A 23,553-nucleotide genomic window follows, 5' to 3' on the forward strand; every position below is an offset into this window, starting at 1 on the left:
TGGCCCCCTGTATATATATTTAATGTAGCCCCATGGAGGTAGTCATCCCCAGGGCTTTCAAAAGCCCTAGGCTAGGAGGAGGGCCCCGTGTGACCCCTCCCTACAAACAATGCTGCTCATGCCCCCAGGGGGGCCAAATAAATAAGAAGCACAGGATCCAACTGCAGATTCTGCTGAAAATAAAAAAAAAAAAAAAAATTGCCTTGAGGGTTTCAGGGGGACATCAGGACCAAGGCTAGGGTGTTAAGGTATTCGTACCCTGTCCCCTTTTCTTTTTTTTGTGCTTTTATTTGGGACTTGGCTTAAGCCGAGTTCCAAAATGGCTACCAACACTTTCTGGTTGAAGTGTTGACAGTCAGTCAGATATCACTATGGGGACTGTTGGATCCACAGAGGATCCGCATCCCTAGATATCTATTTTTTGCTTTAATATATCTAACATTATTGAACAGATTTACACAAAATCACAAGAAGCACGTTTTCTGGACCAAGAGTTAGCTTTCTGCCAAATTTGGTGTAATTCCGTCCAATGTTTCGGGCTGTAGACGTATTCAAAAGCTCTGGAAAAATGCATGAGGGAAACGAGTTTTGGACCCCCCCCCTTTTTCTCAGACTCGCTTGACGCATCACCCCAAAAAGTTCAAGACAGCAGCTGAACCGACGTCGTATTAGTTTTGAAAAATTTGTGAATATATAAATATATGAATATCTATATATATATATATTGAAGAATCTTCATGAAGTTTTTAAAACTAATATGACGCTCACTTTAGCTGGTGTCTTAAAAGTTTCAGGATGATTCGTCAAGAGGGGGCTGTGTACCAAAATACTTTTTTCCCCATTCTATGCCTATGGGATTTCTGGAATTGTTGAACATGACTACAGCCTGAACCTCTGAACGTATTTATACCAAATGTGGTAGGAAGCTAGATCTTAGTCCAGGAGGCTTGCGTTGTATAATTTGGTGTAAATGTGTTCAGTAGTTTTTGAGTTATTTAAGGTTTTAAACTATGGGTATCTAGTGATGCGGCTCCTTTGCAGATCCACCCGCAGAGGATTCGCAGATCCAGGGAAAATGCAATGCCATGATTGGCTGACCGAAACCTGACAGAAAAATTGTGGCCATCATTTTGTTTGTCGCATTGGCTGGGGGAGTGGGAAAAGAAGAGTGCAAAAAAATATAAAGGGTCAGGATACAGGTATCCTGAACCCATAGGACACACAGAGTTGTCATTTTGTGAGCCCTCATGGGCAAAAAATTGCCCACTTGCTTTTTTTGTCCGATCCACAGATCTGCAGATGCACCATGAGGCTCAGCGTGGCCCCCTGTGTAAATTTGCAGTGGATCCGCGGGGCCAGAGAGAAATGGAAAAAACCCACTTACTGCCTCCAACCCCATGCTGTACCCTGCTGCACACGGCCAAAGGCCATGCGTGACACTTGTATATTAACATGGGTGCTAACAAAAACATAAAAATTCACTGAAAAAAAACAGCTGTTACAGGAACATTGTAGTTAGGTTGGGAATTTACTTGCACAAAACCTTAGAAATGTAGCAGTTATAGTTATGGCAAAATCAAGTAACTATATCTTGCGCCATAAGGTAATTAAAACTTGCGCCCCCGCCGTGGACAGTTTTCTCGTCAGTGATTTTAGTGCAAGTGTTGACATGATATTATCAATGATGTCATAAAGGATGTCATGATTGATGTAATATTTGTGGTAATTAGCAGTGCATGGCGGGGTGCGAGCATATATATTACCTAATATATACTTACTATTTTATTGTAAAGGTGTGCATATTAAAGACATATGGATGATAAAGGCATTGTGTGATAGTGGACGTGTGGTAAAAACTGTGTTGTGAAGGATGAATCCCCTCTCTGCAGACACTGCAAACTTGAAGGGCTGCTTCTCTGTGGGCCATAAACTGATAATAACCTTGGGGTTAGCTCTCACAGTCTCTGCGTTTCGCTTAATGAACTGTGTTAATGTGAGAATATGAGAACATACTCTGCTGTCTAAAGGGGAATTGATACCAGTAATGTATTCCTCAAGAGTTGCTCACCATTTCATCTTTAATCCTTGGATAGTTCTACTATCTAAAATGAATCCGTGATAGTATTGAATTCCTTTGGAGTAGTTATAATGTCTAGATGTGAATATGTATTTCTTTTGCAACATTCCTCGGGGGACACTCAGGTGTCTAGTTTGTAAGTCAAAATAAGGTCTCCATCCTTAAGGGTCTCAGCTGTCCATGCCATGGGAGTGATTGAGCTCTCCACACATGAGAAGCGACTGTACCACACAACTGCCAATAACAATAGTTTTTCTCTTATCATTTCAACATGTAGCTTTTTAGTAGAGCCTGACCTGCATAGGGAATACATCTGCTGTTTTTGAGCAAATAGCATAACTTCAAGAAGAAGATCTGCGCAAAATATGAAAATCAGAGATTAAATAGTGAAATTTTCTGAATATGCACATGGTATACAACTAACCACTCTTGCAATGCTCTCATCCGAGTTGAAAATTATTTTTGTTAACCACGTCTATCGGGGTGGGGGCGGTGGGCGGTAGGGGGTGGGTGTAAGGTTTAGCGATAAACTGTTGAGATTATTTCTCTGCAAGGAAATTGCCTCATTCCTATATTCTCAGATTGAACCTATCATTGTGCACTGTCTAATGAATTCCTCTCGGTCCTGTCATTGTTTAAACTAATTTATAGACATGATGTTTGCAAACGAATTAGCAGATGTTATGGCTGAACTTTTAACAACATGTACTAATCTTATCATTTTAGGAGGCTTGAAAATTCCCTCCATTAGACTTTTGTTGGAGAATCTTGACACACTAATTTATTGCAACATGCACGAGACAAAGGCATCAATTGACTCACATTCTAGCTTTTTGCCTGACTCAAATAACACACGGGTGCTAGCACGATTTTCAGAGTGTCAGTGTTGACCATTGGTGCCACTCCAATAAAGTGATAGGGAATTTGAACAGTTGATGTGTTAAGGTACAGTGGTGTTGCCATTCTTAACTGGAATGAGTGGCACTTTCGATATTTGCTTAATAACAGCAACACGTACTAATCTCATACCAGTGAGAATGGCAACCCTCTAGACATCTCCCCCTGTTGTTTTTGTGAAAATAATAGTATGTAGGTGGGCTCTAAAAACACATTTTCCTCAGAACATGAATTCAACATTGTAAGGTAGGCACTTGTGTAGAAAGCTAGTAATCTTTGTGAATGCCGTGAAATCAGCACATACACTTAATAGGAAGCCAATTTAAAGTCTTACTGAGCTAAGATTCAGATCTTAATAGCTTATTGCAGTATCTGTCTTTTATAGATAGATTTAAAAGTGGCTCCTCAGAAATGCATGTACCCAATTTTAACATTGGGTGCACTAAACAGATACGTTCCATGTTCTGCTCTTCCCTCTGTGCTATTTAAAGTACCCAGCATAGCTAAGTGTTAGACCTGGCCATTTTTGTAGGGTCATCCCAAAACTTAGGCGGTCATTCTGACCCTGGCGGTCAAAGACCGCCAGGGCGGAGGACCGCGGGAGCACCGCCGACAGGCCGGCGGTGCTCCAATGGGGATTCCGACCGCGGCGGTAAAGCCGCGGTCGGACCGGCAACACTGGCGGTCTCCCGCCAGTGTACCGCCGCCCCATTGAATCCTCCAAGGCGGCGCAGCTTGCTGCGCCGCCGAGGGGATTCCGACCCCCCCTACCGGCCGTCGGGAACCGGATGGCGGTAGGGGGGGTCGCGGGGCCCCTGGGGGCCCCTGCAGTGCCCATGCCACTGGCATGGGCATTGCAGGGGCCCCCGTAAGAGGGCCCCTACAAGTATTTCACTGTCTGCTTGGCAGACAGTGAAATACGCGACGGGTGCAACTGCACCCGTCGCACAGCTTCCACTCCGCCGGCTCGATTCCGAGCCGGCTTCATCGTGGAAGCCTCTTTCCCGCTGGGCTGGCGGGCGGCCTGAAGGCGGCCGCCCGCCAGCCCAGCGGGAATGTCAGAATTACCGCCGCGGTCTTTCGACCGCGGAACGGTAACCTGACGGCGGGACTTTGGCGGGCGGCCTCCGCCGCCCGCCAAGGTCAGAATGAGGGCCTTAATTTTTTGCTTCCTTCCTCTTATTTTTTATGACCTGTTTTTGTTAGTTTTAGGACTCTGGGCACTTTACCACTGCTGACCAGTGCTAAAGTGCAAGTGCTATCTGTCTAAATTGGATTGGTGATTGGTTATCCCTAATTGGCATATTTGATTTACTAGTAAGCCGCTAGTAAAGTGCCCTATGTGTGAAATCAAATGCTGCTATTGGGCATGCAGCACTAATTGTGCTAACCCCACGAGTAGCCCTATAAACCTGTCTCAGACCTGCCACTGCAGTGTCTGTGTGTGCAGTTTAAACTGCCATGTCGGTCTCTGAGCTCACAATTTAAAAATACATCTTTTGGTAAAGTTGTTTTTTATATTGCTTACCCATTCTGTGCCTCTGCTTGACTGCTCAATCCACGTCTGGGTCAGACTGACAGTTGGGCTGTTTGTGAATTAACTCTAGACAGTGAAACAAGAGCTTAGCTGTGCCCTGCATATACTGATGAGTCTTCCTAGGCTAGAGTGGGAGGGAGGAGATGATACCTGCACTTGAAAGGGCTGTGCCTGACCTCACACAATACAGTCTCCATTCCCCTAGAGTGTGCCTGGGGCAGGGCAAGGAAGAGGCAGTGTCTTGTGCACTACAAAGACTTTCCTTTGAAGTTTGCCTGCTTCAAAGGCAGAAATGAATACTGTATACATATTGGACTGCTGACCCCACAAGTTTAAAACAATCCTGGATTGAGGACATTTTGCCAGGGAGAATAGCTGTATGCTTGAGGAGGACCTGCCACTCTGCCTGTTGCTTTGCTGTGCTGGTCTGCTGCTTCCCCCCGGGAGTGAAAGGACTGGACTTTGCTTTCTACATCCTGCTTCCCAAGGATCTCCAAGGGCTTGAACTGAGATTGCCTCCTGTTGTGAAGTCTCAGGGACATCAAAGACTTCATCTGCCAGTGCCTGGGCTTTTCTGCTGAGTGTCCTGACTTGATAAGTGGTGCCAAATCCAGTCGCTGGGCCCCTAGAAGATGGTAACCTGAGTGAAAATCTACGCACCGGAGCCGTTGCAGCAGAAAAACCGTTGCAGCGCCTATAAAGCGGCTGAAAAATGGATGCAGCACCTGTCTCGCGGCTTCAAAATTGACACATCGTCTGCTTCAGTGTGGATCCATCATTGCCGTGTGTCGGGATTTTCCACACATCGTCCCTGGGCGTCAAATCTTCAACATCACTGCACGCATCGCTTGCTTTCCTGATGCATCACCTCCCCTGTGACTTTATGTTTGATGCATACCAGGAACTTTGTGCTACATCAAACCAACCATAGATTTTTATAGACTAAGGGGGTCATTCCGACCCTGGCGGTCCATGACCGCCAGGGCGGAGGGCAGCGGAAGCACCGCCAACAGGCTGGCGGTGCTTCCTGGGCTATTCTGACCGTGGCGGTAAAGCTGCGGTCAGAAAAGGGGAACCGGCGGTTTCCCGCCGGTTTTCCCCTGGCCCAGGGAATCCTCCATGGCGGCGCTGCTTGCAGCGCCGCCACGGGGATTCCAACCCCCTTCCCGCCAGCCTGTTTCTGGCGGTCTTCACCGCCAGAACCAGGATGGTGGGAACGGGTGTCGTGGGGCCCCTGGGGGCCCCTGCACTGCCCATGCCGCTGGCATGGGCAGTGCAGGGGTCCCCTCACAGGGCCCCATACAGATTTTCACTGTCTGCTTAGCAGACAGTGAAAATCGCGACGGGTGCCACTGCACCCTTCGCACCCCTGCAACTCCGCCGGCTCCATTCGGAGCCGGCTTCCTCGTTGCAGGGGCTTTCCCGCTGGGCCGGCGGGCGGCCTTTTGGCGGTTGCCCGCCGGCCCAGCGGGAAAGTTGGAATGGCCGCCGCGGTCTTTTGACCGCGGGGCGGTCATTCGGCGGTAACCGCATGGCGGGCGGCGACCGCCGCCCGCCGTGGTCAGAATGACCGCCTAAGACTCTTTTTACTTTAAAAAGTAATATATTTTCTGGTGTATGTTGGATTTTTGTCGCTTTGGTCTGGTTTAATTTAGATAAATATTTGCTATTTTTCCTAACTGGTGTGGAGTCCTTCTGAGGTGTATTCGCTGCGTTACTGTGTGTGGTTGTACAAATACTTTATACAATTCCTCTGAGATAAGACTGACTGCTTGTGCCAAGCTACCAAAGGGGTGAGCAGGGGTTATCTGAGCTGTGTATCTCTCTTACCCTGACTAGAGTGAGGGTCCGTACTTGGACAGGGTGTAAACTGACTGCCAACTAGAGACCCCATTTCTAACATTGGTAATCAGCGGTGAGATTAGGACTTGTATTTGTACTTGACATACAGTGATTGGTGTACTCTACTGTCTTATTGCAGACCATTACACAACCACAAACTGTTTTTTCTCTTGGATTTTTGCTTTTCTTTTTCCTTTTTGGTTTTCCTTTGCTTTCTGAAACTTTTCACCTTTTTTTAGCCTTATCTTCAACATGTCTCAGTCCGGGGAGCCTTCAGTAGTTGCTACAAATGTGGTGTTTGAGCTGGAGAGGTTGGATACCTCTAATGTTTCTCAGCTCAAACAGTTTTGTAAGGAGTTCAAGTGTCAAATGAAAAGCTTTGCCCGAAAGGAGGAGCTGCAAATGGCTTAGAGGTCTTGGTTGCCAGTAAAAGAGGCTGAGGAGTACAAAGTGGAGGACGATGTCACTGTGGATGTGGAGGTGCAGAGTATACATGATGTTTTGATGGATAACCAGGACCTGTGTAGAGGGAGGGCCTCCAGGACAGGATGCAGTGTTTCTTCTAAGGGTCTGATCACAGAGAAACTGAGGGACAGTCAAGCAGAGAGAAGGCATCATTTGGAGCCTGAAAAGCTCAAGTTGGAGTTGTTCAAAATGGAGAGAGGCAGAAGCAAAGAAAATGGCAATAGCCATGGAGGAGAGAAAAATGTTATCTCATGAGCTGAAATTGAGAGAGATGGACCTGGTAACCAGGAGGGCTGGGTCCAGCACAGATGGTGGCATCAAAAGTGTTGCGTCCAGTACTGTGGGAGAAGCGCACATGCCTAGAGACTTGATGCCATACTTGAAGGAGGGAGATGACATACACCAGGATGCTCAGGCTTATGCGATAGCTCCAGTGGTGCACCGGGTCCCTGAGGTGGCTTGAAGAACTTACACAGGAAGTTATATTCCAAGTGGTGGGAGGGATGCGCTACTGACTGTAGGTGAGAGTGACAGGGAGAGGAGTTCCCCCCGGTAGAAGCTGTAGTAGTGAAGTATGGAAACGCCCCAGAAGAGTGTGGTTTGAGTGTCAGAGACAGTCTGATACTGTCTCACCAGTCTCAGGAGGGCGATGTGGGGTACCTTTTCAAGGCACTGGTTGGTGAGGTGGAGGGTAGTTTAGTTAACACATATGAGGGGCTGTGTGATGTAATTCCTGGAGAGCATATGTTCAGTCCTTGTTTTCCAGAGCTATACCAGCACCAGGTTGAGTGTGTCACAGAGGGTAACTGCACTGGAGGCAGACCTCTGGGTGACTACCAGACAGTCTGAAGAGGCATTTGGGGTTGCCGCTGAAGGGAGTGGGTTAGGTTTTCCCCCAGCCAACGGAGGTGGGGGAGATTTGCAGTGACCCAGGTAGGTCCCACTGTAGTAGGATGGGTGAGTGGTCCCATGTCCTGTCTCAGAAGAGATGGAGTGGGGGTGGGCCGAGGTCCAGGTTTCTCAGACCCAGTCCCAGAGCCTGGAGGATTCCATGAGAGAACACTGAGGGGGGGAGGGAGCCAAGCCTGTACTCGGAGACCACCTACTGAGGTAGACCTCATAGTGTCAGGAGGACTTGGGTGGTGGCTGTCACCAGAGTCCTGCTAATCCTGGCATCTGATAGTACTCTCCTTGGTGGGAGGGTGTGGGAGGCCGGACAAAGGGGATGGAGGGGGAGGCAGTCCCTAGTGGAGAACATGGAGGATCAGGGGTCAGCTCTGAGGTCAGAACCTCAAGGAATGACCCTGGTCACACCAATTCTGGTCAGGGGAGCTTCATGCCCTGCTAGGTGTGCAGGGGTCAGGAGGCCAGTGCCAGACAGACTCTTGCACAACACCTGCAGAAGGTGTTCCCCTTGGGGGGGTAGGAGTAATCCCCAGGATGTCCTGGTTTGCCAGGCACAGGTCCAGTCTGAGGGTACAGGCCCAAGGCTGGATGGTCAGGTTCAGGGGGTGACCTCTGACCTGGTAGCGGGGACGGTCACTCAAATCATCCCCACCTGTGTGACTTCTGGGGTGCCCTCCTTGGTGGGTGGGGTGCTTCTCCCCTGGGAGTGAAAGGTCTAGACTTTGTTTTCTATATCCTGCTTTCCAAGGTTCTCCAAGGGCTCCTCCTGTTGTGAAGTCTCTGGGAAATTAAAGACTTTATTTGCCAGTGCCTCGGCTCTTCTGCTGAGAATCTTGACCTGTTAAGTGGTACCAAATCCAGTCCCTGGGCCCTTAGAAGTGGAAGCTGGTAACCTGAGTGAACATCCACGTACCAGAGAAGCTGCAGCGGAAAAATCGAAGCAGCCTTGCACTGAAAAATGGATGCAGCGCCTGTCTTGTGGCTGCAAAATCAACGCATCACCTGCTTCAGCGCGGGTCCATCGTTGCTTTGTGTCTGGATATTCCACACACAGTCCATGGGTCAAACCTTCAACATCACCGTCCAGGCCCGAGCCTGCATGTCCAGAAATCAATGCAATGTCCTCCTGTAGAGAAAGAAATTACGCATCACCTGCCCAGCAGGGAAAAAATTGATGCATGGCCTCACTTCCGAGTAAGATATCAACACATTGCTTGCTTTTCTTATGCATCACCTCCCCTGCGGATTTATTTTTGATGCATACCAGGTACTTTGTGCTAAAACAACGCAACCATAGATTTCTATGGATTAAGACTCTTTTTACTTTTGGTGTATGTTGGATTTTTGTCATTTTGGTCTTGTTTGATTTAGATACATATTGGCTATTTATCTAAACTGATGTGGAGTCCTTTTGTGGTGTTTCCACTGTGTTTTACTGTGTGTGGTTGTACAAACACTTTACACATTGCCTCTGAGATATGCCTGACTGCTTGTACTAAGCTACCAAGGGGATGTGTAGGGGTTATCTGAGCTGTGTATCTCCCTTACCCTGACTAGAGTGAGGGTCCTTGCATGGACAGGGTGTAAACTGACTACCAACTAGAGACCCCATTTCTGGCACTGCGGGATCTGGGCCTGATTCACAAATGGATTTATGACTTGTAAAGATAAGAGTACGGAGTCTCTGCACTCAGGGTGAAGTCTCTGCACTTGTGGCAGACTCTCCACACTTGGGTTGACATCTCTGCATCGCGCTGTGCGGAGACTCTCCTCACCCCAACAAGTGAGGAGACTTTTCCCTGAGTATGGAGACTGTGCACTCATAACTTTACGAGTCGTAAGTTCCTTTGTGAATGAGCCCTCTTTATCTAATAGTAGCTAGACGATTTCAGTGACACTCGATGTACGGCCAGACCATTTCAATGTTATGAGTTTGATAACTGATATGCTCCCTAAATTTTATTATGAAAATACACATAACTCACAGGTATCTGTTAATAACACCTCAGTTCATTTTTCAACTCTCATGCTCTTGATAGTACTCAGACTGCTGCTCACAATAATGCCCAAATCGTGCTGTCATAAGGAAATTATCTAATACTAAATTCGCCACAGTGCAGCAGATAGATGCAGGGCCAAAGGCTTTACATAGCAATTAGAAAAATTGTATGGCCAGGTGAAACCCCGAACAACAAACTTGAATGTTTGTAGAACAGCAGAATAATAGTTGAAGTGAAACAGCAAATATAACCACCATGTACAGTGTCTGGACAAAAGTAATACTCTTAAGGAACACTGTGCACCCATTAAAATGGCTCCATATAAGTGCTGTGTAATGTAATAATGATCTCCAAAATATTGTAAAATACAAAAAAGTGATGGATACAGTGCTTTAAATAAGCTCAGTCACTGGCATTACTCATGGCAGATTTTTATATCCCTGTGTCTCATTTCAGGCAGCAACTAAACTCATCAAGCACCGTGTGCCACATCACAAAGCTCTTCCCAAAATTATGGCCCTCATTATGAACACGGTGGGAAAGACCGCACTGCTGGCGGTGGCGGTAACTACCACCAACAGGCTGGCGGTCTGGACCGCCAAATAATGAAGCACATGAAAAACAGGCAGCCTGAAAAACACTCAACGCCAGCAGAGGAATTTCAATAACGACAGAAGAGGCCACCCACAGGCCGATAGAAAGGCCCTACTAGCCCAACAAATAATGAAGCACTAGACCGCCATCAGTTCTGGGGCGGGAAGCCCTGCCACTCAAAGCCTAGCGGAAACGAGCCAAATAAATGGAAACACTCACCGGAGGCACACACAACACGCCGAAACAGACATGGAGAGAGAATTAGAAATCATGCCAGTGCTGCACCTTGCCATATACCTCCGCAACCGTGACTGCCGATGAAGACGACGACGGTAAGTACTGCAACCTACTAAATAAGGAGAAGAAAGGGCACAGTTACATACCCACCCACTCCACCCACCCTTCAATGCCCTCACAACCCCACACAACAACACAAGTCATACACACCTGAGCAAGAGGTACTTACCCGACACAAGGCAAAGACAACCTGCCCAAAGTACACACATGTGCACAACACCCCCTTCCACAATGAAACGATGAACCACGTATCCAGAGTGTGCCAACACTGGGCACACAAACTTTATTACAGCTCCAGTAACAACAGAATGCCCAAATGAGGCCATTGGCCAGTCCAAATCAAAAAGGCTGATGGGCCCAAATGGCTTGAACTTGACTCCCACATGTGCACATGGTACTCCACTGTAAAGGGACATCAATGGGGCAGCCAGGCACCTCAGGGAACAGGGGCCGGGGGTGGTGGGAGGGGGTTGTTTGGGCTTCCGTTTGGGAGGTGGAGGGGGTTTTGGTTTAGCCTTGGAAGGTGGAGGAGCGGGCTTAGACCAAGGGGTGGCAGATGGACCAGGGCCAGCACGGGAATGGGAAGGGCAGACAGGGGCGGACTTGGACATGTAAGGAGTGGACAGGGCAAGGAGGTGGGGACGTTTAGGGACGAGACGGGTTGGGCCAGTGGGTTCAAAAAGGTCTACACAAGACAGGAAAAGTTTTTAGGGGCAGTTGGATTGGACCTGGAGGAAGGTGTGGGAGTGGAGGTAACGGGAGTGGTTGTAAGAGGTGTAGGTGTGCGTGATGTGGATGCAGGTGCCTGTACAGTATGCTGAGGTGTGGTGGATGTGTGTTGGGTGGGTGTCTGGGGACGTCTGAGTGTAATGGGAGGAGGGGGGTGGACACAGTTGGACAAGACAGGCTGCCAGTGCAAATGGATGGTGTCTGGGTGTCTGTAAGTTTGGTGAGTATGCTGCAAGTGTTACTCAAAGTTGTTGTGGTGAGTGCAGGTGTGGTGTCGGGGGTGCATGACTGGATGTCTGATGTTGTGGTGACTGCAGGAATGGTGCCAGCAACAGTGAATGAGGGTGCAGTGCTTGTGAGTGTGCATGTAGAGGTGACAGACAGGGAGAGGGAAGAGGTGAACACAGTGGGGCAAGTGGATGTTGTTGTGTGTGCCTTTGTATGTTGACTGTGTATGCCTGTGGTGGGAATTGTGGTGCTTGTGTTTCTCTGTATGTTATTTGTGTGTTGAGGTGTGTGCATGGCTCTCTGAATGTGTGCTTGGGATGGGTGAAGGGAGTGGATTGCTGGAAGGGGTAGAGGTGGTTGGAGGGGGGACGGAAAGACCAGGGACACTGGCTGCCGTCAAAGAGGAGGCCAGAGCCTGAAAAGATCTCTGTAGCCCAGACATGGCACCCTGAATGCCTTCCAGGGATGCACTGCACTGCTGCATCTGGGATGCTAGCCCCTGGATGACATTCACAATGGTTGTCTGCCCTACAGAGATAGTCCTCAGGAGGTCAATAGCCTCCTCTGTGAGGGCAGCAGGGCCTCATTGGAGGAGGTATCAGATTCACTACCTCCAGTGGTAGTTGCTTCCCCCGTGGTACTCCCCTCGCCCTCCAACCCACTGGTCCCCTTGGCGTCAGTAAACTCTGCCTCCTTAGAACTGTGGGCCGCTGCATCCCCACTGGCCAGTGCCACTGCTCCCTCGCCAGATGATGCTGATGTACACAGACAACACAAGAGTAAAGGGGTGGGGAGGCAAAACGTGAGAGAAAAATTATAACACCTGAATGGAAGTAAATATTTGGTTCACTCATACTCCCACCCAGCTAATACACCAACATGCAGCACCTACAGCTATAGTCATGCCTTTGCCCCTGACTAGTGGCCACAACCCTAGCATACAGCCATCTCCTACATTCCAGAAGGACCTGAGGAACTGCAGACCTGCCCCTTATCATCTAATTACCCATGGTGGCCGTATTGCTAAAAGACACCAGTCAGAGTCCCTGCTACTAGACAGCATACATACTACAGCACCCTCAGACATCCATCAAGGAGGCATAAAATGGTCTTGGTACTCACCACCTTGTGTCTGCTGTACAGCCTTCAAGCGTCCATCCAAGTCTGGATACGCCACCACCCGAATGCGGCGCATTAGGGGGGGGTCAGGGCCGGACGGGCACCCCTTCCTCATTGGGAGGACTTCCCCAGCTGGGTCTCGCAGGTCTTCCTGGCCCAGTGCCGCAGGTCTCCGACCGCTTCTTGCAGTGGGTGTTCTGCCGGTTGTAGACCCCCAGGGTCCGCACCTCCCTGGCAATGGCCTGCCAGAGTCCCCTCTTCTGATGAGCACTGACCTGTAGGGGACACACAGAAAAGAAAAACAGAGGTCAGACAATGCCCATTTGATACCGCTGGCTATACGTCCCCTATGGGACAGACACTTAACAACATCATTCCACCACCTCACTCACGCTGATTGTCAAGCATTCAACGCCTGTGCAGTGACAAATCGTGCACACATGCATACAGGCATCCACCACCATCACACACATCCATGCACCCCATCCGCCTACTCACCTGCACCTCTGGTCACCCATATAACTTGGCATACAGGGGTAGGGCCCAATCCACCAGCTTGTACAACTCCTCCGTGGTGAAGGCCGGGGCCCTTTCCCCTGTGACTCGTGCCATTTGAGTAACCAGAGTCAGGACACAGCAGCACACTCAGTGGAGCCCTTGCATGAATGGAATCCGGAAGTCAAGTGAAAATGGGGTCACAGAATGGCGTACGCTCCATGGCGGTGTGCACCGTCACCACCGGCGGCGATCATGATCGGCCTATATTCCCCATTGACAACCGTGTTAACCAATGAATGGGTGCACGGTGGTGAACACCGCCTTACGCCATTACCACAACCGCTAGTGGTATGAGGTAATTTCCACTGCTACATATCTAGATGACGGGGATGCCATTTTGCAAGTACTACACAGATATTTCTTGGTCATGGGCCCCATGCAGGCCCTATGGACCCCAGCCCTCATTTGCATGGCCAAATGACTATTTACTCACCACAACAGTCCAGACATATCAGTTAAGACATGTCACTCCCATTGTACATCCTACAATGCTTATGTGTAACCTACATGTTGGACACCAGTGTTTAATACACAACAGGTTGTGCAAATTAATTTGTGTCCCTCACATGTGTTCTCCACTCCTCGTAGGTACAGACCTATGTGGCGAGGGAGGGCCCCATCTGTGTACAGACCTCTTGTTGATTTGGAGACCATGGTGGAACGTCATATCATTATCAATTACAGACTCACTCGTGCTACTATCCATGAACTTTGTGCATTACTGGATCCTCTACTGAGACCAGCAAATGGGAATCAGCATGCCATCCCTACTGAAGTGCAGCTGCTCTCTGTACTCCATTTCCTGGCCACGGGCTCATTTCAGTGGGCATAGGTGCAGGGTTTTCACAGCCAAAGGTTTGCCTTATCCTGTCCAGATTCCTGGATGCATTTGTACAACACCAGCAGACATATGTGAAGTTTCCCCAAAGTGCTGAACTACCTGCCATCAAGTCAAAATGTTATGCCTTTGCCAACATTTCCCATGTGATAGGTGCCATCGATGTCACTCACATAGCTCTCATCCCCCAAAGAGTAAGTGAACAGGTGTAGAGAAACAGGAAGAACTTCCACTCCATGAACATACAATTGGTGTGTACTGCAGACCAGTACATTTCACATGTGAATGTCATGTTGCCTGGATCAGTCTATGATTCATTTGTACTGAGGAACAGCAGTGTGCCAAACATGAAGGAACAACTACAAGGTGACAGAGGATGGATCATAGATGAGTGTGTTTGCCATTTGTTCTGTACATAGCAACTGAGGGTAGTTAGTTACAGTCCTGTTTCACCCACTTTTGCAGGTGATCCTGGCTACCCCAACATGCTTTGGCTCCTGATACCAGTGAGGAATCCTAGAACAGATGCTGAGGGGAATTACAATGAGGCCCATGGACGTACTAGGAGGGTGATAGATCACACTATAGGTCTCCTGAAGGCTAGATTCCTTTTCCTCCTGAGAAGGTGTGTAGAATAGTGGTGGCCTGCTGCATGCTGCACAACGTGGCTGTGAGGAAATCCATCCCCCTACTGGAGGAGGAGGGTGCTGTATATCCAGACCAGCTTCCTCTGAGAGGGGATGAGAGTGATGGTGATGATGAAGAGGGGGAAGATGTCCACTCTAGGAACCAACTGATCCAGCTATACTTCCAGTGACTATGAGGTACTGTTCACTGATGATGTTGACTGCACTGTATAATGTCAGTCTGACTTATTCACTATAGGGGTTTGCGGTCTGTAGCCATTGACACGGTTACATGAATTTCAGGTGACATGTGACACGATAACCAACATGGTGTACATTTCTGTTCACTCCACACAATGTTGTGCGTGGGGTGCCATTCCTGCAATAAAGGTATGATGTTTATATTTTCTGGCAAATGCATTCACACTTACAATTGAATCAACATAATGACAGGGAACATTGCAATTAGTGTACATGTGTTTTAATAGTTGTCAGGGATGCATTGGTGCTCTTTACAGTGATTGGGAGTGGGCTGATGGTGGATGTCCACACTGGCTACATGGTGGCAGTGGGTATAGGTCAATCTGTACTTTGCAAGTTGTTGGGTTGCTATTGGCCGGTGAGGATGGTGGCACACCTGGGAGACAGTTTGTGTCAAAGTCACTTCTTTGAGGGTGCCTTGGTCTTGGCAGGTGTTCCAGTGCCATATCTGGGTCTGAGGGACCGTTTGAGTGTCTGGTGCTTGGCTGTATGGGTAGGGGTGCTCGTCTCCTGTGTGTCCTCAGACTGTAACAACAGTCCAGTTGATGCTGCTGATGTTGATGGCTGGTCTGTGCCCTGGGCAGTTGTAGGGGCTTCCTGGTTTGTGGGGGTCTCAAGCTGGGTTGGGTTGTGGTGCTGCAGCACCCCTGCAATAGTGGCCATGGTGGCATTGACTTGTTTCCACTGCTCCATGGTCTCTTGATGTTGGGCTATCTGCAGCCTTTAACTGAGCTCCAGGGTGGCCATGATCTGGCCCATCCTGTCTTGTGTGCGGTGGTATGCTCCCAGAACCTCTGAGATCACCTCCTGGGCTGCAGCATCCATCCTTTGGCCTCCCCCCTGGGCCACTGATGCCCTCCCACTTGGCCTAGCCCCCTGTGCCTGTGTCCCCTGCACAGGTTTGTCATCCTGCCTGTTGGTAGGTGGAGATTGTGGCCTCTGTACTTGTGTTCCACCAGTCTGTGGCCTGGATACACTGGTGTGGGGTAATTTGGCATGTGCTGATGTTGGTGGCTGGGTGGTAGAGCTGTCAGTGGTGTCCTGGGTGGGGCTGCTGGAGGGTGACAGTCCAGGACTGTGTGACCGACCAGGGTATTCCTCAGTGTCCACAATTCCTTCTCCAGTGTCCTGTGTGGTGCCTCTGTCTCTATGTGGGGTAATGGCACTCCTTGGCCTTTCCGTTAGGGTGGCATGGGTGGTGGTGCCTGTTGGGGGCGAATGTACATGTGTTACATTTACTAAGTTGGACGAGGATGCACAGCTCTGGCCTATTTTGTGCAGTTTATTCCCCTGTTGGGCCATGCAGAGACCTTTTATGGGGTTGCCATTGCATTGATGATGTTGATGTCACGGGCTCCCCTGTGGCATTCCCCTCGCCCTCCAGGCCTCTGGGTCCCTCTGTGTCAGTGGTGTCATGACCCGCGGTCCTGTGGCCAGATGCTTTCCCACTCGGCTGTGACCCGTCTCCATCGCTTGCCGGTGCTTATGCTGCAAATACAAAGAGAAATAAGATAATAAGGTCATCACATGTCCATGATTACACTTGAACAACAGCTCTGATTAGCATACAGTATGATGATGTCAAGTATGCCCCAGCAACAAACTAAACCTAAGTGGCCTGTACCTGTGGTATACCATATGCATGCATGCCATCTGAACTGTGAACAGTTGCCCACAGGAAAAACAGGAACACAAACAACTACAATTGCATGCCAGAAGTTGTGCAATCAGAATGACCATAGAACCATTAGGAGACAGCATCAGCCTCAAAGCTTTGCCCCATGGAGTAGATCATAGTAACCTGTTGGTATAAAATAGGGGGTCAATGAAAAATGCATTTCTACAGATCCCACACAAGGTCATGCACAAATCTATTTGTCACATACATAAAGACCCAACTATGGGAACTGATGATACAAAATCATGTCATGTTGATGACAAAAGTACAATATTCTGGAGAAGGTGACATGGAAATTCCTATGTCACAATGGAAACATATCAACAGTGTACACTTCACCAAGTGACATTTGTCCCAGTAGAGTCATGGAGGTAGTATTAATGTTGCTCAGATAGGCCACATATGTGGCATTCAAATGGACACTGTAGACATCATGTGCAGTATGTCAGTGAGAGTTGTCCCCAAAAGTCACAACACAACGACTCAGCAAATCCCAGGTAATCACCAATTATGTATGACACCCCTTACTATTACATACGCTGAGTGCATCAGCAGAAGACATTGGTCCCTTGAATGTTGGAGAGGCCCTGAGATTTGCAGGTACTTGTTGAAGGCCCTCAATATGTTGCCCAATTGGAAGCTACATCACTCTCCACATTTTAGTCATAGTAGCCCAAATGTCTGTCTGTGGGTGAATGCCTGTACCCAAATACAGATAATATCTACATAACTGCAAGTCACTCCATGATGCATGTTAACAGCCAGGACACAAACCTTACCCATTACACATGTGCAGTTAATAGATCCTCACATTGCTTACATCTAAATACGGAGCGAGGGAAGCCTCCATGTTTAAATCCTCTATGGCGTGCTGCACGCTACTCAACGCATGCAAAAAATGCAGACATAATCACGCTCATTCTTCCTTCCGAAGCCGTCCACCCTTGACGTGGCGCCACTCTACAACTATCGTCATACACCCATACACAACAGTTACCCAGGGCCTCACAGCACCCCATTAACTGTAAGAAAACGGTGCGCAAGTCACCTCCATTCTTATGCCGTTAATTGCATCTAGAGACGCGGCAGTGAAAATACCCGCATTTAAATCCACTGCGGCGTACTGCACGTGGGGAGCATCTGAAGGCATGCAAGGAATGCAGACATGGACGCACTCAACCTTCATACCGAGGCCATCCACCCTTGAAGTGGCGCGGTTCTAGAGCTACCTGGAAAGGATCATCCCAAATAGTTTACATAATTATTCCCTCGAGCTCAGCCTCCCAACAACAATATTCCATTTCAGAATCATCAAATCCTGTATAGATGACAATGCTCGAGACTACCTGAAGGAAGCCATCCAAGGGCCTGGCACTCCAGGCTCATTTTGACTCGGCTTTACATTAGCCGTATCCTATTCAAACAACTGTCAAATCTCGTCACTTAAAAATCCAACATAGAAACATTATTTCCCATAACACTTATCACGCCCCACCTCAACTGGTTATTAATAGTGATAGGCAGCCCTAAACCATTGGCTGTCCTGTAATACGACTCATCTAAGATCATTATTGCCTCCTGTCTCTGCGCAAATGTAATATACATCAAAAACGGTCACCACACTTAAGATCTTCATTTGAAGCGGGGGCAGCTGTAAAAGGTGTAGTGAATCCTAGTTTGTTTTAATGCGATTACAGGAGTTAGCTTAGCCTTTGGCTTGCAGACTCATGCCCCCGTCACCTAGTGACTTTTAACCTACTTAGCTTGCTCTGTCTTAGCCCATTTAATTATTTATTTCATCTAAGATGGCTGCCTTGTTTATAGTTAGGCCGCTTGTTATGCTTTGCATTATCAGTGCCACCGCGCTAAGGCGTCAAGATCAAGCAACAAAGACAAACAAACAGTAGGTGTTCACACTTAGGGATTTTCCCTCTCTTTACTTTTGAGGGATTTGTTTATAATAATTGCCGTGTCTGTTATCTATTGTTTGGGAACAAACCTACGTCAGGGGTCCTGGTAGATCTGTATAAATACATCGCACTTTAGACAGATAATCAGAAGGATTCCGACCAGAGGGCATCGCCACCATCGCTGATACCGATGCTGCATGTCGTCTTGACGCTGACCCAGTCTTCGTGTCCCTCTGGAGTCTGAGCTAGAGACCTCATTCCAAGGTAACAAGGGTTGGGGGCTCCTCTCATGGACATGGCATTGGCAGATTAGGTTTAGCAAACCCAGCTCTCCTTTAGGTAGGAGGTTAGGCCTATCACATTAGGGTATTAGGGCATATTACACCTCTTATTTCTTTTACATGCATTGCAAGATGGTGGAGGTCTTTGTAATAATGGCTCTCGTCTTCACAATTCTGGTTCTTGCACTATTCATTATCCTAATCATTGCAGCCCACGCAATATATTGCAAATTGCAGTTGTGTTAAATAAAAACTATTGAAACTTTACTGCATCTTTGTCATTGCCTGTGTTTGTATGAGACATGATATATCTGTGAGAAAGTCTTATTCTCGAGTCCATGTGTAAAGGCTGCCACAAATCGCCTTTTACTATTGTGTTTCTGGTGAGGTGCTGCTAGTGAGCCGGTAAGGTTGGGACAACAGTTGCGACTTGTTGTAGGATAGGCATAGTCGCCTACGAACAAAAGTACTGTCATCCTTAAACCAGCAGTCTTGCCTAGAGCAAGAGTCCAAACTACGACATGGCGCCACCAACAATGGTGTTTAGGCACTAATTTACGGATGCCCCGACTATCACTGTCTTACAGACAACAGGTACCCTAAGTACCATTATACGGGGACGTCCGTGGTCTTTGGGAAATTCCTCCTCAGCTGAAAAGGTGACACCTCATTAAGCTGTAGGTTGTTCGAGCTCGAACTCATAAAAGGACTTTACCCCCCATTTTGGTGTTCCGTTTTTCTAAACAAATATGGCTAACGCCATTAACATTCCTGAAAATGCTAGACAAGCTCTAACACAACATTTATTAGCGCATGGCCTTACAGAGGATGGTGGGGATGTTACTCTTATAATAGAAGCTAATGAAGCATACCAAACAGCAAAATTTTATTGTTGGGTAACCTTTCCTGAGGTGGACCAGAGAACACATACATTTCACAAATATGAAAGTACCCACAGAACAGGAAAAAATACCGTTCTGGATTGCCCAGAAAACGAATCAGCTGGAAGCTGTGTTTCTCCATACGGGACCACAGGAAAAACATAGGCTCCTCACTATGTGCTTGCCCTTTGGGATGGTTCCCTCAGTGGATGACTGCGCCACATGGGGTACAGTCTTCGCTGCTATTTACACTACCACACATGATACCCCGACACTTACCAATTTACCGGAGGTGTTAAAACAAATACAGAATGAGCACGGGGCTGCACCAGCCTTGGATTTGGAGATGAAATTAAGAGAGCTGGTTCTCCACACCCGGTGACCTCCAAAAGGAGATACAATCTCAGAAATAGGGAGAATATTAAATCTCCTGACAGATATACTGATTCACGTCCCTCTCGTTCCTTTCAGGACGCACCGGATAGACGTAGCGAGAGAGGGGGCCGTCCTGATCGACATCCTGAATACGTGAAACAAAAGAAAGACTCGCCGCAGTCTACCATTAAAAAAGAAGAAAAGACTCCTCAGCAAAAGCCACAGTTTAAAAAGAAAAAGGTGGCAGCACTGACAGCTAAAAATGCCAGTACACTTGAGAACATTGCTGAAGAACAAGACGTGGACAGTGAGTCTGTTAGACAGCGCAGCAGAGGTCATGATATGTCGCCAGAGTCTGAAAGATCATCTGGATGCGACAGCAACTAGCGATTTTATCGCAGTTGAAACTGCGGACGGCCCCGTTCTCCCACCCGACAGGCTTTATGACATAAAAATTCAGATAGAGGGAGACATGGAGCGCACCATTAGTGTAATATTTTGGGATGAACTTACTAGTGATATCCTATTGGCCGAAATGGACTAGCCACCTGAACACGTCCATAAGCTCCCGCATGGGGAAGATGTCATTTTGCCTTCTTTCTCCGATCTTCTTCCGGAAGCAGAAAAAGAAGCCTATGCTGCTGAATGGGCTTTAGCGCAGGCACCTGCCTTATACCCCAATCATGTACGTTGGGACAAGGAGTCTCCTTGTCATGTAATTCAGGTCTACACCCCAACAGCAGCCACAATATCCTCTCAAACATGAAGCGAAAGCTCCGATGAGGGAGATCCTCACACAACTTGGGTGCCAGGGAGTAATTGAGCCCTGTACATCTGCAATGAATAACCCGTTATTCCCTGTTGCAAAGCCAGACCATTCATACAGAATAGTCATTGATTACAGACATTTAAATAGACATACACGCACATATGCTATACAAAACTCACATAGCACAGCACTAATAAACAATATAGTGCATAAAAAATATATAACAACATTAGACATATCTAATGGTTTTTTCTGCCAGAACTTACCACATGAAAGTCGGGACCTGAGTACATTCTCATTTGGCTCTCAGAAACGCTTTTGTTGTTTACCTCAGGCTATAAAAACAGCCCAGGGCTATTTTCAGCCCGTGTAACATCAGTATTACATGATATTAATTCCGAGGCGTTATCCTACGTGGATGACATATATCTCACAGACGACGACCTCGACATTCATCTTGCAAGGGTCGATCGGATCATTTTGGGATTTGCAGAGCTCGGTTACAAATTCAACTTTAAAAAAAGTAAAATAGCCTTTCTCAGTGTACTGTTCCTGGGATATGAGCTATCAAACGAGGGAAAGAGCCTGAACACACACTTTCTAGAGAAATGCGCTCAACTGCACCTTCCTAACACACTCAAGAAACTACAGTCATTACTAGGTTTCTTTAATTTTGGCAGAAGATACATTCCAGATTATGCACAACGTATCAAGCCACTTGATGACTTGGTCCAGCCCAATTTTTCTAGCAAACACTGGACAGTTGAACACACATGCATCCTTAGGGAAATGCAACAGGACATGCTAGAAGCTAAACACTTACACACACATGTGATAATAAAACAAATGTGGTCATCAGAATAATTGCTGGTGCCGTTGGATTTACTTATGTCACCTTCAACGATGGTGACACGGTACCCATAGCATATAAATCACATATATATTCTAATGCAGAACAGCGTTTTGCACCTACAGAAAGGATTCTTACGGCAGTTCAGATGGCCATCATTAAAGAGAGGCCACTTGCCCAGGGGAAACGTATTATTGTTGTTTCCCCGGTGCCGGCCTTAGAGGCTGTCACCAAAGCAAGCGTTCCCAACGCTAAAGCATTACATCCACGTTGGATTCAATGAGCAATGTCTCTGACCGCCACTGATGTCGATTACATTTTTGATCCAAAACTTCAGACACAAGAGTTTCTCCAGTACGAACAACTGTACCCCACTCCTCTAAATATCTTGCCACTAGACAGAGACATTACTGTCATATACACTGATGGTTCAGCACAACCGGCTGTAGGTACTAAACATCAATACTCAGCAGCTTGCGTAGCTGTGAGCGGAGTGATGTAAGATGGAGTCTTCCACCCTCACAATACCTACACGCAGACCTTAGGGGACTGCACAGCTCAGTTGGCTGAATTTAAAGCTCTTATACTAGCGCTCGAACATACAGAGCCAGGAAGCCTGACTTTAATAGTCTGTGACTCTTACTACTGCGTCCAGTCATACAATGATTATCTTAATCATTGGAAACTGAACGGGTTTAGAGATTCAAAAGGGAACACCATTACACAAAATATTGTGCAGGAAGGTGGCTGATCATAAGGATAAGATGCTGTGTGTCCATGTAGTACATACATTGGGCCACCAATGTGTAGGAGTACACGTTACTGCAACACATTGGCTGATGAAGCGGCCGAAGCAGCAGTGGCTACGGCTTCTGTGGCTGCAGTGACTCATTCACAAACGAGATTGGATAATGAAATACTGACTGCTGTGAAAGCTTCGGCTGCAGGCAAGCCCCTTCTAAAGGGATACCCTACAAACTATTCTTACCATATCAGTGCACAGAATGTTGCCTACGCAGCAATTCCTGGGGTTGGAGATCGAGTGATCCCCAACGAAGGCTAGAGATTAGATCTAGTAAAAGCAGCACATGAGGGTGTTGCTTCTGCACATGCTGGTATTTCGTCCATGATAACACTCTTACAGAAACGCTTCTGGTGGCCTGGTCTATGCAGACGGACAAAGAAATATGTCCTTTTCTGTGACGTCTGCCAGCAGATAAAGGGCTTTAATATCAAACGCCCACCGCAGACATCCCTGTTAGTGTCCAACATGCCACTAGAGTGTTTGTCCCTGGACCAATGTGGTCCCTGACAGCCTAATGGTGCATACAAATATATTTTAGTCGCTGTAAATTCTTGTTCTAGGTTCCTGTGGGTATGGCCACAGTGGTCGGCTGACGCCCGGACTGTTATAAAAGACTTGCTGATCTTTATCGGTACATATGCGGTTGCAGCATTCCACTCGGACCAGGGTCCTGCGTTTGCCTCTAAGGCATTCAGGGACACCATGGGGACGATGGGTGTTGAACTCCATTACTCCTCACCATACCATCCCGAGGGAAATTCGGTTGTGGAGAGGCGGAATCGTGATCTAAAGCTTTCTTTAACAGCTCAAGTATTAGGTTCAGGCCGCAGTTGGTTACATCATCTATATGGGGTCCAGAGAACACTGAATAATCTGCCAAGACAGTCCTTGGGGGGACGCACTCCATATGCGGTTCTCTTTGGGTTACCTATGTGTGTCCCAGATCTTGATGCCTCTGGTATGGTGGCAGCAGAAACACAATTTGACATAAATGAACGCCTCACTGTCTTACAGGAGCTTTAGCAATTTC

The sequence above is a fragment of the Pleurodeles waltl genome, chromosome 7, assembly GCF_031143425.1.
Source record: "Pleurodeles waltl isolate 20211129_DDA chromosome 7, aPleWal1.hap1.20221129, whole genome shotgun sequence".
NCBI lineage: Eukaryota > Metazoa > Chordata > Amphibia > Caudata > Salamandridae > Pleurodeles > Pleurodeles waltl.